Below are 16,513 nucleotides of genomic sequence, written 5' to 3'. Positions count from 1 at the left end.
GCGAGAGTGTCTGTCAAGCTCGGGTGGGCACATGCCCAATCTGAAAAGTCAAAGGAACACAGAGAGCAGACGCAGAACAGGCTCAAGACTGGACGCGGCCTGCCAGCTGTCGCATCCGCACTTCACTGGAGCGCAATCAAGACGCAGGCCAGATCTGAGCACTGTGGCAGAGTGTACACCAGCAGGACACTGAGAATCCAACAAGCTCCTGCAGGCGCCGGGACAGGACACTTAGAAACATACTCCGCCTTTAGCACACAGACTACTCCTGACTCCACTAATGCCATGAAGAGGTTCCCAGACATGGCAGTCACACCATCTCCTGCAGTGCTGAATCACTGCGGGCCTTTGTCTTGAGGAAGTGGGAGCAGTGACATGTGGGGCAGATGGAGTGATGAGGCTGTTCTCAGCTCTGGGAGAGTCCCAGCTAATACACCACACCCACCCGTCTTCCCAGAGACTGTTCTCTCTTTACAGGAAGGTACTGGAAGTGCATTTTTAGACAAATACCTGAATCATCATGGCGACCCTGTTATTTCTGCCTGGGGCCACGTTTCCTAGTTTGGACACTGATTCTATGTAACTAAAATTTCCAGCCTTGTTTCTAACAGTCACTGTGTGGAAAACTGGTACATATTATTTCCTCACAATGGAATTTTTAATTGAGAAAGTATTAAGTAGTTATTGAAAATCTCTATGGAATGAACCTAAGTTGTGTGAGAAAGCAGCTGTGGGTCCCTTCATCCTGGCTGGGAACTTTTTAAGCAAATCTGACTTATTGCAAACCATCCCTGACTCAAAACCAAGGCAAATCAAAATAAAGAACAATGCTCCAACATTTTCAGGGAACAAAGAGGGATTGGGTGAGGAAAGAGGAGACATCTTATGAACAATCCTTTTCTTCAACAAACTGTAATGTACATTTAAAGAAGCATCTGCTCTAAGAGAAGACAAAGCCTCTTTCAAATAAGATAACACCAGACATGAAAGCACCAGATTTTCAAAAAGCCTTTCGGAAACAGACTGCATTAAAAGTTGTGGTATGGAACCTTAGATTTTTCGTAGAAGTGTAAAAATGCACAACACGTTGTGCACCATGCCTCAGGTTGGGTGGCAGGGTGTGTACGGCTGCCATGGTGAAACCCAGCCATGTCACCTGAGTATGAAAGGTGTATTGGCAGGAAGGTGGGTGATGTAGAAGTGACTACTCATGTGTGCAGCTGATCTCCTTCCACTTAGTCTTCTAGAGACCTCCTTGAGTTCACTGTTCAGTTTATTTTCTGTCTTTGGGGACTGTGTGTAAGGTGGCTTCCTTTTTTTAGTTGTAGTTGGACAGAATACCTTTATTTTAATGTGGTGCTGAGGATTGAATCCAGAGCTTTACCTGTGCTAGGCGAGTGCTCTACCATTGAGCCATAACCCCAGCCCGTGGGTTTCCTTTTTTTTTAGGGGCATGTTTCTGACCTGGGTACTAACTGGGGAACTGATTGCCTCCACCAGTGAATCAAGATCAGCAGATCCTCTCCAAGGACTCCAGCACATCAGGACAAGAGCCATGTTGGGATGTGTCTCGCGTCTCGGGAAAGTGGGTTTCTTTTCTATACTTGGCTCCAATTTCATAGGCGAAGTGCCAAACATGCAAGAATCCAAGTACTCTGACAGGAACCATCCCAGGTAATTCTGCTTATGCCTGCTAGACAACATGCATCATTAAATAAACCATCCTCTGACTATATTTATGAAATGATATGTCTGCCTAGTAATGAGCCTATATTATTTAAACATTCAAGTGGAGGCTCATTCAATTTACTCTTTTTTTTAAGATGGGGGGGGGAGAGAGAGAGAGAGAGAGAGAGAGAGAGAGAGAGAGAGAATTTTAATATTTTATTTTTTAGTTATCGGCGGACACAACATTCTTGTTTGCATGTGGCGCTGAGGATCGAACCCGGGCTGCACGCACGCCAGGTGAGTGCGCTACCACTTGAGCCACATCCCCAGCCCTCAATTTACTCTTGCCTGCCAATATTTTTGTTTTTCATCTACTTGTGCTGATCCTACTCACATGTATTCCATGGAGAAACTGAAGCTATGAAGCAGTCATTCAAGTAATAAGAGAGAAGAAGACAGTATCTAATAAACTGACAAACATTCAAAGATAATTCTCATGTTGTGTGTACAGGAAAAAAAAATAAATCTAGAGAAGTTGAAAACTATTTCAAATTCTTTGTGGATACTGGGGACTTGTTTTTGGGAAAAAGTGAATTCCAAAACAGTGTGCTTCCAAGTTTTGCAGTGTACATTTCAAATTTACCCTAAAGGCAGTTCAACCTCACTGATGTGCAGAAGGTATCCAAAGTATTCCTCAAAATAGCCATAATTATTGAGATGATATCTACATGAAAATGCTCTATGAAACTACATGGTAACTTCTGCTGGTACAGGGTAATGCACAAAATTAAACCTAAAACACACCTCCCGCCCCTAAGAACTTGCAACCTAGTTGGGAACTAAGACTAAAACACAGCGCAGATCATTAAGCATTTAGAAATAGCATGAAATTGGGATTGGGGTTATGGCTCACCTAGCACATGCAAGGCCCTGGTTTGGTCCTCAGCACCACATAAAAATAAATAAAGTTATTGTATCCAACTATAACTACTATATATATATATATATATATATATATATATATATATATATGTGTGTGTGTGTGTAGTTGTACATAGTTGTACATAGATAGATAGATAGTAGTTTAATATATATATATATATATATATATATATATATATATATATATATATATATTTTTTTTTTTTAAGAGCATGAAATTAAGACCTGATTTGGAACATAGAGAATGGCTTGAGTGTAAAATTGTACAGTGATACAATCTATATGGAATTTGTTTCTTGGTTCCCACTGCCACTTGGCAGAACTTGGAAGAAACTGCTCTCTACCAGCTACAGTGGTGTATAGGTTCATACCATCATTGACATGTGGTTTGGAAATTGAAGTTTTTTTTTTTTTTTCTCCTTGAAAGGACATGGCCAGCAATCTGTGAACCCACTTCAAAGAAAACAGTCAATGGATACTGTTAAGTTTTTTGGAGAAAATAAGAAACCTGTCCAACCTCAATCTGTGGCAGCTGGAGATCTACTTCACTCAAGAAACTGGGAGATCTATCTAGATTGATTCAACATCAAAATTAATGTGTTCTGAAGGCTTTTTCTCCTTCAACTTTCCTTGCTGCCTGCAAGAAGGAACTGAGAAAATGAAGTGCTCACAAGTAAGTGGATGAGCAGCCCTTCAAAGGGACTAATGCTTTGGGGTCCCCAGTGTGCAGGGGATGACTCAGGGGAAGAAGAGAAAAGCCAGTGGGCACAGGAGATTAACTTGGAGGGTCTGACCTGCAGGGATCAGGTTCACACAAGGCTCTCTTGCTTTTGCGTGGAGGTTAAAAACATCCCTTTCACTTTCCTTTTCTTTCAATCAAGGATTGTCAATGGGAAAACAAAATTAACTTAACAAAAAGGAAGCTCTTTCACGGGGGTAGAGTTCCTGGGAACAGCATCTTCCAGATCTTGTACTTTATGCTCTAAACTGGTGCCTGCAGGCAGTTCACCTTCAGATATATCCACAGAAACAGTGCGCTGTCAGGTTTTAGTACTACAAGATCAAATGTAGGCTGTGGTATTGCACAGACTTACAAATTAGTTCCTCTATGAAATGAAACTCAACTGGATACAGAAAATTAAAGTGAATCCCTAATTGTCATCATCAGTCATCCAGATAAAGATGGAACCTTGGAACTAGGGGAGGATAAATACTGAACACTAGGAGCCCTAGAGAAACTAATCACTTCAATGACTCCTGGTTGGAATTCATCTAACTTTAAAATACCTCAGTGCTTCTTGGAAAGGCCTGAGTGAAAAACCAGGGCACATGTTCCATAGGGCCTTTGGGCTTGTTCCCTAGAAGTGGGGCCTGACCAATCTTTCTGTTAGGTTCAACTCACTGGATCTACTTAACTTCAGTTTTACATATTTTTACATATAAAATGTGGTGAGGTAGCTGGTTAGCTGTGAGGTGGGGGCAAAGTAAAGGTTTGTCAAATGGAGAACTCTGTTCTTATAGGTTGCTCACCTCCAGAGATTCCTCCTTTGTTCATAGGGGAGCTCCAGGGCAGGGTCCCCAAATGAGTATTAGGATAAATCTAATTGATACATGGCTACTCTCCTTAGAAGACTCTGATGAGTAGGTGGCCAGACAAGCATGGTTAAAGACCCTCCAAACCTCTACCCAGCCCAGCAAGAGACCCAACTTTTACCCTAGGGCACGCCCTAAAGCAAGGCAGAAAAGTGAGGCTGTTTTGAATGACAGACCTAAGGACTGAAGATGACTTGCTGATCTGAGATACAGACTGGGAAGCAGAACTGAGATGTGTCATGCTAACTAAGATGATTAAAATTACAGAGGACAAAAGATGCTGGAGAGTAGATATTTCCTTTTTGTTCCCATTTTAAAAATTCTATAGCTCCTCCTTCCAAGCAAGGTAAGGTAGTTCCTAAATTTTGAATTTCTCCCTGCTGTCAGGCATCTTGTTAGAGGCTGGCTGCAAATCAAAAGGCATCTCAATTTTCCTACCATATGCTACCTTGTAAGGAGGTAGTACTGTCTTAGTGTTATAATGCTGTGGAATTTATTCAAAACCAACAAACACTGGTTATTGTTAAGCACAGTTCAGTCGTTGTGCTGGGCAGGCACATAAAAAAGATGAGAAAACAGTTTTTGACTTCTAGGAGCTTCCAGTTTAGTGGGATTGACACATGTTAAATGCAGATGAGCATCCTCAGGGTGCTTTGCAGACAGAATCTAACTCAAGTATGTTAAAGGAGACCCCTGTAGGGAGAAGGCAGGCTGTGAACAGTCTTGAAGGGTGAGGCAGAGACATGCAGGTTAAAGAGAACCAAAGGGGTCTGAGGTATTGGAAACTATAGAAAGACTGAAAAGAGAAATGATGCAATGTGATGCACTAGGACTAGTACCTGTAGTTCAGTATTGGAAGAAAATAAATAGAAGGCAGGTAATGGATAAAGCAGGACTCTAGTCACCTTTGGCTTGCAATGTCATTCTTGGAATCCTGTATCTTTTCTTCTGGGAGAGGGAGAGGACATGATTTTTAGCACAAAAGTGATGCTGAAGTATATATACATTTTAAGTCTCTCCAGCTGCAGTCAAGAAGATGAGTATGTGTGAGAGATGACACAGGTGGCTGGGGGGATCCAGTCCTGGATTTTCAGCTGGAGTATCTGGGTGGATACTGATTCCACTAACTTTAGTGGGAGAGAGCACTGATCTAGTTTTGGAGAGAATGAACCTAAGGTGACTGAGGCCAGGCAGCCTGATTCTCAGGAGAAAATTTAGGACAAGAGATGAGTATCTGAGAGTCTCTTAAGATAAACAGAAACCAAAAACTTTAGACTAGATACACTCTGTCAGCCAAAAATGAAATTCAGGGGAACACCAACAATTAAGAGCAGATAAAAGAAACAAGAGTCCACAAAGGAGAAAGAGTACAAGATGGGAAGAAAAGAGAGATCAAGGGACAGCACATTTCAAAGTTCATGCAACAGATAAGACACAGCAAAGAAGAAGCCAGGAAAGTCCCCAAGTTTGATAATCACAAAGTAAATATTAGGGGTTGCACTGTGTTGTCTCTCTGACCCCACCCCAAACAAAACAAAACAACAAAAAACATTAGAGTCCTAACCGCATAATGCTTCATAATTCACAGTGTGACCTCCTTTTCAAAGTTACAATGAGGTCATTAGTTAGGTTGGGCCTTAATCCAAGCATGGCTGGTGTTCTGGGAAGAAGGGGAAGTTTGAATCCAGAGGCAGACACACTCAGAGGGAAGCAAACACTGTGAGGTCACCATGTATGAGTCAAGGAGAGAGGCCCGGAATGGATTCTTTTCCCGAAGGCCTCAGGAGGAATCAACCCTGCCACACCCTGACCTTCAATTTCTGGTCTTCGGAACTCTGTGACACTAAATTTTGGTTGTTTAAGCCACTCAATTTATGGTGTTTTGTTGTGGTTGTCCTAGCAAACAAATATAAGAAGTTTATCAAGAAGAATTTCAATTGCAAACTTAAGGGGAAGACTGGAGAGAGCTGAGGTGTGAATAGGACGTGAGGAAGTGAAGACCACACTTCAAAAATGCTTACATGAGAATGAGTTAGAGAGGAGCACTGCTTAGTTTTAGTTTGAAGATCACAGACTTGAGCGATTTCAAACACAAATGGATATCTTTTTCCAGAAAATTCCTGGCATAAAGTAGTTCGCACATACCTTCACTGAACTTGTGTGATGTTAAAAACGTCTATTGTAGTCATGCTCACAATTTTTTTGTTTCTGGTATTGTTTGTGAATTTCCTCTCACTTTCTCACTGCTTAGTCTTGCCAGAGATCTGCTATTTTATTAATAAAAAAATTAAAGTTTTTGTTAGAAAAAAGTAATTACAAGTAAAATACAGAGATGGTAATTATAGAACAGAGAGGCAATGAGAGGCAGAGCAAGGCCCTGATGGAACAGGATTTCAAAGACAGCTCTGAAACCTTTGTCCTTAGGACCTTGGGGAAGGAGAGGAGAAAGAGTGGGTGTAGGTGTGGATCCCTATATTGAAAAGATGTAGTCAGCTAATGATCTCAATGCTATTCACTGGCCTAGAGCTAGCTAGGGGACTGTACATGTTGGTAAAAGGGAGAAATACTGCTGGGAGAGGCAGAGAGAAGCCAAGTGGGGACCAGTGGTACTGAGGGTCTGGTTCAAATGAAGATGTGTAAAATGCCATGGTGTCAATCCTTATTGCCCAGGTATAACAGGATCAGTAGGGTGGATTATTGTAGGATCAATGCCAGTTCATGGTTCTTCCAAGCAGATGTGAATAAGGGTTGCTGTACAAGAAATCTGAGGATGTCACTAAAGAAATGGTTTTAGTGCTCAGAAGTGGAGACCAGATTCTGTAGGAATGAGAAATGGGTAAAGAGAAACCCATAACAACAGTGAAAATGAAAGGTTGTCTTTGTATCTCAGATCAGGTGTCCTGGGAGTGAGACTGAGTGATACTGAATGGGATGTTGGCTAGAAAAGTTCCTGAGTGTAGTGTTCTTCATAAGGACAACAGAGGGGGAAGGGGCTAATGTGGAGTGAACATAAAGACTGTGGGGATTGAAGTCCAGGTACTGCTGGGGTGGGAAGGTGTCACGCTCCTCAAAGGACATGTCCTAAGGGTGGGAAGTCTATTTTAAGGATGGCCATCCGGTAGAATGAAGGCTGGTGCATTAGAGGGTTGGATTTTGCAATGCTTTACAAGTCAGAGAGCTCCTTACCTCTGGGTCCACTTCAATTAATGCTTGGACAACCCGTGCCCAGCAAAAGCTGAATTTTTGAGTCTTATTTGTTGATATAGATATAAATTTTAAAAAGCAAAATGAGAGTTGTTGTTCTTACTATAAGAAGCATCATGTACTAAAGTTATACATATTACATAAATGACTACTGATAAAATTTTGGAGAACATACCAGAAACTCCTGGTGGTGTCTTGATGAATTTTCCATTAAAATGACCAATTACAGCTTCGCATTTTTCTGTAGATTCCATCCTATTTATGAAAACAAAGTTCATAAGTATGTAGCAGTCTCTTAGCTTTCATTTTGTTTTGTGCATGCACAAACATTCTTTTAGGCTTTTTGGATACAAATGAAATCAGGCAAAAATATGTGTATATAATAGTTTATCCTTTTATCTGTTGCTTTTACAGTTCTCCAGAGAAATAACTGAAACTATAGAGTATGTTCTAAATCATATAAGAAAGAAATTATATTGAGTGTTTTAATATCAAATATATAAATTCATTCTGATTGTTGAAAAATTGAGAAAAGCAATGTATAAAAGCTTTCTTAGTCATGATATTGAGTTAAAAGCAACAGTTTAAAATACTAGTATATTTGCTACTTGTTAGAATATTGGTTATTTTAAACATGGTCTTCCCTTTTAAGTATTCATAAAATGACAGACTAAAGAGTTGTGATAATAGCTAGTGTCAATCAGAGGATGTGTCTCACATGACTTTTACATTTTCTCCAGGTTTAAAATTAAATTAGTGAAGTCAATTATATACTTCTTTGTCATCTTGGCTTTGGAGGAGTTAATTAAAGGCTGAAGCCTAACTTTATAACTTGTTTTATATATACAGGTGGCTAAAAACATTTGAGAAACATTTCTGAGTATTTAAATTACTTTGACTTATATTTCTTCGATAGAAGAAACACAGAATAATCTACTTAAAATACACCATATTCCTGAACTACCCAGAGAATTACACCTCAGTTCTAATGGATAGTGACAATGTGAAAAACAGCAGCATTTAATTGGGCTCAATCTTTGGATAGGTACCCCTGGTCTGCTTTCAGAAGAATATCCACGGAAGTGAGGAGATGTTATCGAGCCAATTGGTGTCCTACCCAGATCACCAATGAAGTGTGCACTTGAGATGCTGGCCCTGATGACTTGCTATTTACTGATATATTAGCTTTATTATAAAATTGTCTGGCCTAACAGAACAATGGACTAAAAGCCAGAAGAACTAATTAATGGCCCTTGCCCACTAGTGGATGATGGAAAAGTCCCTCTGTGCCTCAGTTTTCTCATATATAAAGTAATATGTAATAATAATGCTTTATTCATAACACAGGTCTGTGGCAGGATGTGACTGTCTACTATATGAAAGTAAAATGTCAGCATTTTTTCTTCCAAAGTCTAAGTTAACAATTTAAAACACATAGATATTGTTATTACAGAAGACTAACAAGTTCCTAAATAATGTATCAGGTAAATTCAGCTTTTTTTTTTTTAAATGGGCTTTAGGATTAGAATTTATCTGGAAATCAAAGCTCTTTCTGTTTTATATATTTTCTCTAGAAACCAAATTAATGATTACACTAAAGTATCCTTTCTGGGGAGGAAGAGATAAAATGGAGGAATAAGATACTTTAGTTATATCTGGAGCACTCATTTCTTAAAAAACTAAAGTGAGAATTATAAGATATTTAAATTTATGTGGTAGTTAGGTGTTAAATCCTTTTCTTTCATAAATGTTTGAAAAATCTAATTAACTCACTTTATTGATGATGAATCACATTTCTGTCTAAAGAGAAAAAAACATACTGATTTATCTATGAAATTTAGGAGACTGGTTGTCAATTTAAAAAAATTATTTTCTTAAAAATTAATTTAATCAGAACATAAGACACAAACACTTTCAGAATTATTGATCATATAATACTTCTTTGCCTTGAGCCAGCAAATATGTGTGCTCAGTTTCAAGAATACTAATGAAATTGCAAAAGATTTTTTAAAAATTACATGTAAATTTACACTGGTGCCCATAAGCCTGGCTTAAATTTGCTTGATTATTTTTTTAATTTGTAGGATAACTCAACAGAGCTTCTGCTGGTGTAATAAAGGGAGGGCAACATGCTTACCTAGCAAAGCCAACACCGCGACTTGTACCACTGGAATCACGTAGTATTCTTGTAGAAATAACTTGTCCAAAGGGTTTGAGCATATTTTCAAGTTCTTGCTCATCCATGGACAGGGGAAAATTAGAAATATACAGGTTGGTAGGATCCTGTTCCTGTTGCTAAAGCAGAACAGAGAATTGTCTATCAATTTCTAGGAGAAGGTGAGATATTTATGTCAACATATCTAATTGTATGTAGGCACCCTCTTTGCTCACATCCTTTTAAAGTATTATCTAGTGAAACCATGGGATCCATGGAACACTAAAATCACCTTGGACACTTGAAAACAGTGTCCACACTTTGGGCAGTGTGTACAGGTCTGACCTAGTTCCAGAGCCCTTCTCGGCAGAGGTGGAAGTGGCATCATGTTGGAAAGGGTGATGCTGAGTTGAAGGGGTGCCCTTCAGAAACCACAGCTCTCAGCTCTTTTCAATGTTTCCCAAAATAACCAACGTCTCTTCCATTGCTATTTTTAGGAGTTCATTTCAGGCAGGAGGCTATTACTGCTAATAATTCAATTTAGAGATACATGAGAAAGATTTCTGGATCAAGTCACGTGGATTCCAGTATAGGCTTTCCCCAATCTGCCCTATGGCAAAGTCCATATGACTTTCAAGTAGTGATCAGCAATGGAAAAAGAAGAGCTCCTAACTTAATCCACAAGAGAAACTCAAAAGCCATATAAAATGGTAAACTCTGGGCAGATCAAATTTTAGAATCTTTTAAAAGCTGAACTCAAGAGTAGATGGAGAGAGAAGGTGTGCTAACTCCGTGCTATACAAAGAGTGATACAGGGACCAGTAATATTGTTAGGAATTATCTGGGAGCTATTCGAAATGCAGAGTCTCAGGCCCTACTTCAGACCTGCAGAATCAAAAGCTGCATTTTAACAAGATACTCAAGTGACTCATAAGCATATGAAAACCTGAGAAGCAGTACTCTTAGATAATTTTCCATCCGACTTTAGTTTGTTGGGGGTAGAATCAGCTAGAATCAGATATGATTGCCAGTAAATGCAACGTTATGAGGAGTAGGGTATGTCAATCACCAGGAAAAAAGTTTACCTGACAACTAGAATATTTTCTGACCAGATCAAAACTCACTTCTGCAAATAAGAGATTAGTGTAACCTTAATTTAAAATTAGCCTTTCCATTCCCTCTAAAATCTGGAACAAGACATGGATGCCCTCTCTCACCACTTCTGTTCAACATAGTTCTCAAATCACTGGCCAGAGCAATTAGACAGACGAAAGAAATTAAAGGCATAAAAATAGGAAAAGAAGAACTCAAATTATCACTATTTGCAGATGACATGATTCTATACCTAGCAGACCCAAAAGGGTCTACAAAGAAACTATTAGAGCTAATAAATGAATTCAGCAAAGTGGCAGGATATAAAATCAACATGCATAAATCAAAGGCATTCCTGTATATCAGTGACAAATCCTCTGAAATGGAAATGAGGACAACCACCCCATTCACAATATCCTCAAAAAAAAATAAAATACTTGGGAATCAACCTAACAAAAGAGGTGAAAGACTTATACAATGAAAACTACAGAACCCTAAAGAGAGAAATAGAAGAATATCTTAGAAGATGGAAACATATACCCTGTTCATGGATAGGTAGAACTAACATCATCAAATTGGCGATATTACCAAAAGTTCTCTATAGGTTTAATGCAATGCCAATCAAAATCCCAATGGCATTTCTTGTAGAAATAGAGAAAGCAATCATGAAATTCATATGGAAAAATAAAAGACCCAGAATAGCAAAAACAATGCTAAGCAGGAAGTGTGAATCAGGTGGTATAGCTATACCAGACTTCAAACTATACTACAGAGCAATAGTAACAAAAACAGCATGGTACTGGTACCAAAACAGGCGGGTGGACCAATGGTACAGAATAGAGGACACAGAATCCAATCCACAAAATTTCAACTATCTTATATTTGATAAAGGGGCTAAAAGCATGCAATGGAGGAAGGATAGCATCTTCAACAAATGGTGTTGGGAAAACTGGAAATCCATATGCAACAAAATGAAACTGAATCCCTTTCTCTCGCCATGCACAAAAGTTAACTCAAAGTGGATCAAGGAACTTGATATCAAATCAGAGACATGGCATCTGATAGAAGAAAAAGTTGGCTATGATCTACATACTGTGGGGTCGGGCTCCAAATTCCTCAATAGGACACCCATAGCACAAGTGTTAATAACTAGAATCAACAAATGGGACTTACTCAAACTAAAAAGTTTTTTCTCAGCAAAAGAAACAATAAGAGAGGTAAATAGGGAGCCTACGTCCTGGGAACAAATCTTTACTCCTCACACTTCAGATAGAGCCCTAATATCCAGAGTATACAAAGAACTCAAAAAATTAAACAATAAGATAACAAATAACCCAATCAACAAATGGGTCAATAACCTGAACAGACATTTCTCAGAGGAGGACATACAATCAATCAACAAGTATATGAAAAAATGCTCACCATCTCTAGCAGTCAGAGAAATGAAAATCAAACCCACCCTAAGATACCATCTCACTCCAGTAAGATTGGCAGCCATTAGGAAGTCAAACAACAACAAGTGCTGGCGAGGATGTGGGGAAAAGGGTACTCTTGTACATTGCTGGTGGGACTGCAAATTGGTGCAGCCAATTTGGAAAGCAGTATGGAGATTTCTTGGAAAGCTTGGAATGGAACCACCATTTGATCCAGCTATTCCCCTACTCGGTCCATTCCCTAAAGACCTAAAAAGAGCACACTATAGGGACACTGCTACATCCATGTTCATAGCAGCACAATTCACAATAGCAAGACTGTGGAACCAACCTAGATGCCGTTCAATAGACAAATGGATAAAAAAAATGTGGCATTTATACACAATGGAGTATTACTCTGCATTAAAAAATGACAAAATCATAGAATTTGGAGGGAAATGGATGGCATTAGAGCAGATTATGCTAAGTGAAGCTAGAGTAGGGACGAAGAGCATGAGAAGAAGATTAACATTAAACAGGGATGAGATGTGGGAGGGAAAGGGAGAGAGAAGGGAAATTGCATGTAAATGGAAGGAGACCCTCAGGGGTATACAAAATTACATACAAGAGGAAGTGAGACAATAATATATACAATGTTCCAAAACAGGGAAAAATCAATAGAAATGGTTTTAGGTACTAAAGTTTTCCAATGCAGACCTCTACCAACCCAGTAAACTGCCCAGTTCCTCTATTAGCCATCTCCCTTTGGCCTTAGTCTCCCCTAAGTTTCTGAGGCTTTCCTGGAGTGCCAGCGAGTATTTGTTAGTATAGAAATCTGGCCCTGCACCAACCAGCACAGAGTTCTTGGTCCTTAGTGTGGGTCTTGAGAGAACCTGTGGCTTCAATGAGCTCAAGGACATTTCCTGTGCCCCTCACACTTCAGACTCTCACTATAAAATAACTATGACCTAGTCCTGCTTTTTACAGCTTCCAATTAAGAAGGATAGAGGGAAGCACGTAGTGAAGGCTAGGTGTGTGCAAGTCAAGATGAGAGGACAGCGGTGGTGAGGGACACTTTGTTGAGAGGAAAGGAGAATTGAGGAACAAAAAGAAGGCAAGAGGTTGAAACCAACTGTGAAAGGCTATCCAGGAGTTTGGTTTTATTGTATCATTCCTTGCTGCTTAGACTTTCCCACGTAAGGAATGCTAAGGGCAAGGAGAATGTGTATCCAGAAGAGTCCATGGGCAAAAGCCAAAGCAGCCTTGCCAGGGTGGAAAATTTCCTTGAAATCCTGTGCTTTATCTTAATATTGCTTTTTTTACATTTTTTAAAACAATTTGAGCTTTAACAGAGAAAAAATATTTCTGATCTAATATCATGGAGTAACACTGATACCTCAGGAAGATAAACCATGTTTCTCTTATCTTTCACTTTTCTGGAAGGTAAGGAGGGGTAGGAGGAAAGACAAACTGTAGTTTGAAACTTACACCTTGAAAAATTGGGAGGCTTTGGAGACACAGAGCAGGGGAATTAGAGAACCAACATACCTTAGATTTTTGAATCATGTTTAGTCAGATTCAGAAGCAAGTGGAAAACTCCCTAATCATAGGGCATTAAAATACTCTTTATACAAAAATATGGCATTTTAAAAATGTTACTTACAAAATTATGTGTATGTGTATTATAGACTTTCTTTTTAAAATTATAATCATGAAGATCTCTCAATGACTAATGTTTAAGAGTGCTCATAGGAGAATTTGTTATAAATGAAGTAATTTTAGAGTGAGATAGATACTAAGTACTTCCCAAACCTGTGTTTTAGTTTCTTGCATCTATGAAGTTAATAATAAAAATGTTTCACATTCTACAAGGTCTTGATTCAAACGGGAAGTTTATCAATGAAGAAAAAAAAACTGCTTAGAATCATGATCCAGAAAGAAATTGGACTTTTAGTTCTTTCTTGGATATAGTGAAAGAGAGTGATCTAAATAGATGTAAATATTTCCTATGACTTTTTTTTGTGTTGTTTTCAACAGCAACAATTCTTGTTAGGTTTCTTCATTTGGGATGACCATTTGTGCTAATATTACTTATATTTCTTTTTCAATACTACCCATAATGTTAGAGTAATTTTAAAGTTAAAAAACAAACTAACCACCAAAAAATGGGGAGAAACTGCCTCTTGGAGCCACAAAAATATATAATCCCAAAGTGTCTGTGTGTTCTTTACCATACATTCATTATGAATAGAACATATAATATTTTCAGTCACTGATGATGTTTTGCACACTGAGGATAATTTAGTCTCCCTAAAATCAGCAACAACCATAACTCTGTTGTATTATGTCTGAATAATAAGTTGCTATGTCTGAAAAATAAATGTATTCTGTCAATTATAGGTGGCTAAACAAAAGTAGGACCAACGGCCTCTTTATGTCCCTAGACATTGAAGGGATTCAAGGGCCTCTCTAACAAGTGGAAAACTAGATCCCACATCAGCCATGAGAGGGATAAATGGGTACTAATGTTCACTTAAGTAGAAAAGTGGGGCTTGGAGGTCCCACATGGTGTAAAGCACTCAGTCATCATCTGAAAGAAATTAACAAAAACCTCCCTGTGCATGTGGAATGGTTCCTAAAATGCAAGAAAGGGACTTGGCAGGAAGAGCAGACATCTGTTTTCTCTTGTACTGAATACCAACCAGCAGATAGCCACTCACGGGGATGTGACGGCAAACTGCTTGGAGCATGGTGGACTAGGGGTGTTGTGAGGACTAAATTCCTGCTCAGTGACTACCCATTTATTGAGAAAAATGTGCAAGCTTCCCATCAGCCAAGTAGCACCCAATGATCTGCTGACCTCCAGCAGGCCTCAGAAGGTACCAAAGGTTTAGAGAAGTCACACTGTTAACAGGTATCACTGATGTTTATTTACATATTACATCTTTGTTTCCAAGTTTAACATTAATAGGCTTTCCAAAAGGCCCAAGGCCATTTCTATTTGAGAAGTTTTATCGGGGTACTCCATGAATATGATTTTTAAATGTCCCTTTCGCCCTTTTACTTTTTGGACTGGGGATTGATCCCAGAGGTGCTTTATATCTAAGCTATATCCCTAGGCCTTTTTAAAACTTTTATTTTGAGACAGGGTCTTGCTAAGTTGTTGAGGATGGCATCGAATTTGCCATTCTCCTGTCTCCCCAATTGTGTGGATAACAGGCAAGAACCACCAGACCTAGCTAAAATCTCTCTCTTAATTCTTAATAACTGCCTAGGCTCAGAAGGAAGTTTTTTCCCCTCTTAAATGATTTTTTTTGATTATTAACAAAACAAAAAAAAAATATTACCACGTGGGAAGGACCAAGCAAGCCATCAAAAATACATTAATAATAATAATAATAATAATAATAATAATAATAATAATAATAATAATAAAAAACCTGGTCTCTAATGTTTCAATTTGCAGTTTTGAACATCTGTGGGATCCTTTCTGAACTCAATCAACATGTCAAACAACATTGCATTTCCCCCTTCCCTCACCAAAATGGCCCTTATTTTTTTCTGATTATGTTTAATATATGGATTTTCAACACATAGGTGTATCCTGATTTGTCCATTAAAGGAAAGGGGACAGTGACAGGCCATTGTCATTCAAGCACAGGAGCCAGATTAACTTCCTTTAAAAATCCTCTCCCCAAAAGATGCATGCCAAAGACTCCTTTATCAAGACAGAACAAAGAGGCTAAGCCAAACGTGGACTTGCAAAACCCTTGAATTTATGATACAGAACAAGAGATCTGCTAGCATTATAAAATACATTTTTTAACTATAAAGATATAATAAAAAAGAATTTAGATCAAAGAAACTCAAGTCATTCTACAGGGACCTGAAGAAATTCATACTATGGAAAATGTTGGCACATGGCCAGCATCTCTAATCCTGCACAATGATCTTCCCCACAGATGATGGAGGAAGGGATCATTTCTCCTAGCCAATTTACAGTATAAAGCCTACCAAAGAGGTCTTTGAACAGAGCTCATTATCGACCCATGGGGAAGCTGGCATTCAAAGTGCACCATGGATATGACATGTAGTACCAACCTACACCCAGTCCTATGTTGACTAAAAGCATTGCAAAGAATTTTTCAAAATAGTATATATTTAATATAATATGCTGCTTAATATTCAGGCATTGGGAATGATCCTAGGGCAAGTGTTCAGGGGCACTCAAAAATGGCTTTTGCATTTTGTTAACAGGCTGACAAACGGGCCTTTTTCTAACTCTGATTTAGCTGAGGCCATAAAACAAGGGGTGTGTGGTACTTCCACATTACAGAGTGAGAAACCAGGTCATCTGAGAGAGCCTGCAAGGAACTGGCTGAGAACTGGTTTGGGATGCTTATGTGAACACTGCCTCTTGTCTGTCTATAAGAGATTGCACAAGTGG

The 16,513-nt window shown here is 38.8% G+C and overlaps 1 non-coding gene and 1 pseudogene across 1 annotated transcript; both read right to left on the bottom strand.

Annotated features, from left to right (window-relative positions):
• LOC143389926 (RNA-binding motif, single-stranded-interacting protein 1-like) overlaps positions 1-16,513 on the bottom strand; it is a 146,556-nt pseudogene that overhangs the window by 17,381 nt on the left and 112,662 nt on the right.
• LOC143389958 (small nucleolar RNA SNORA3/SNORA45 family) lies at positions 1,452-1,582 on the bottom strand. The gene has a single exon (XR_013090193.1). It is a non-coding gene; the product is annotated as a small nucleolar RNA SNORA3/SNORA45 family (small nucleolar RNA).

Source organism: Callospermophilus lateralis, unplaced genomic scaffold (genome assembly GCF_048772815.1).
Source record: "Callospermophilus lateralis isolate mCalLat2 unplaced genomic scaffold, mCalLat2.hap1 Scaffold_74, whole genome shotgun sequence".
Lineage (NCBI taxonomy): Eukaryota > Metazoa > Chordata > Mammalia > Rodentia > Sciuridae > Callospermophilus > Callospermophilus lateralis.
The sequence above is the reverse complement of the archived record's forward strand: the minus strand, read 5'-3'. Positions and strand labels throughout refer to the sequence as shown.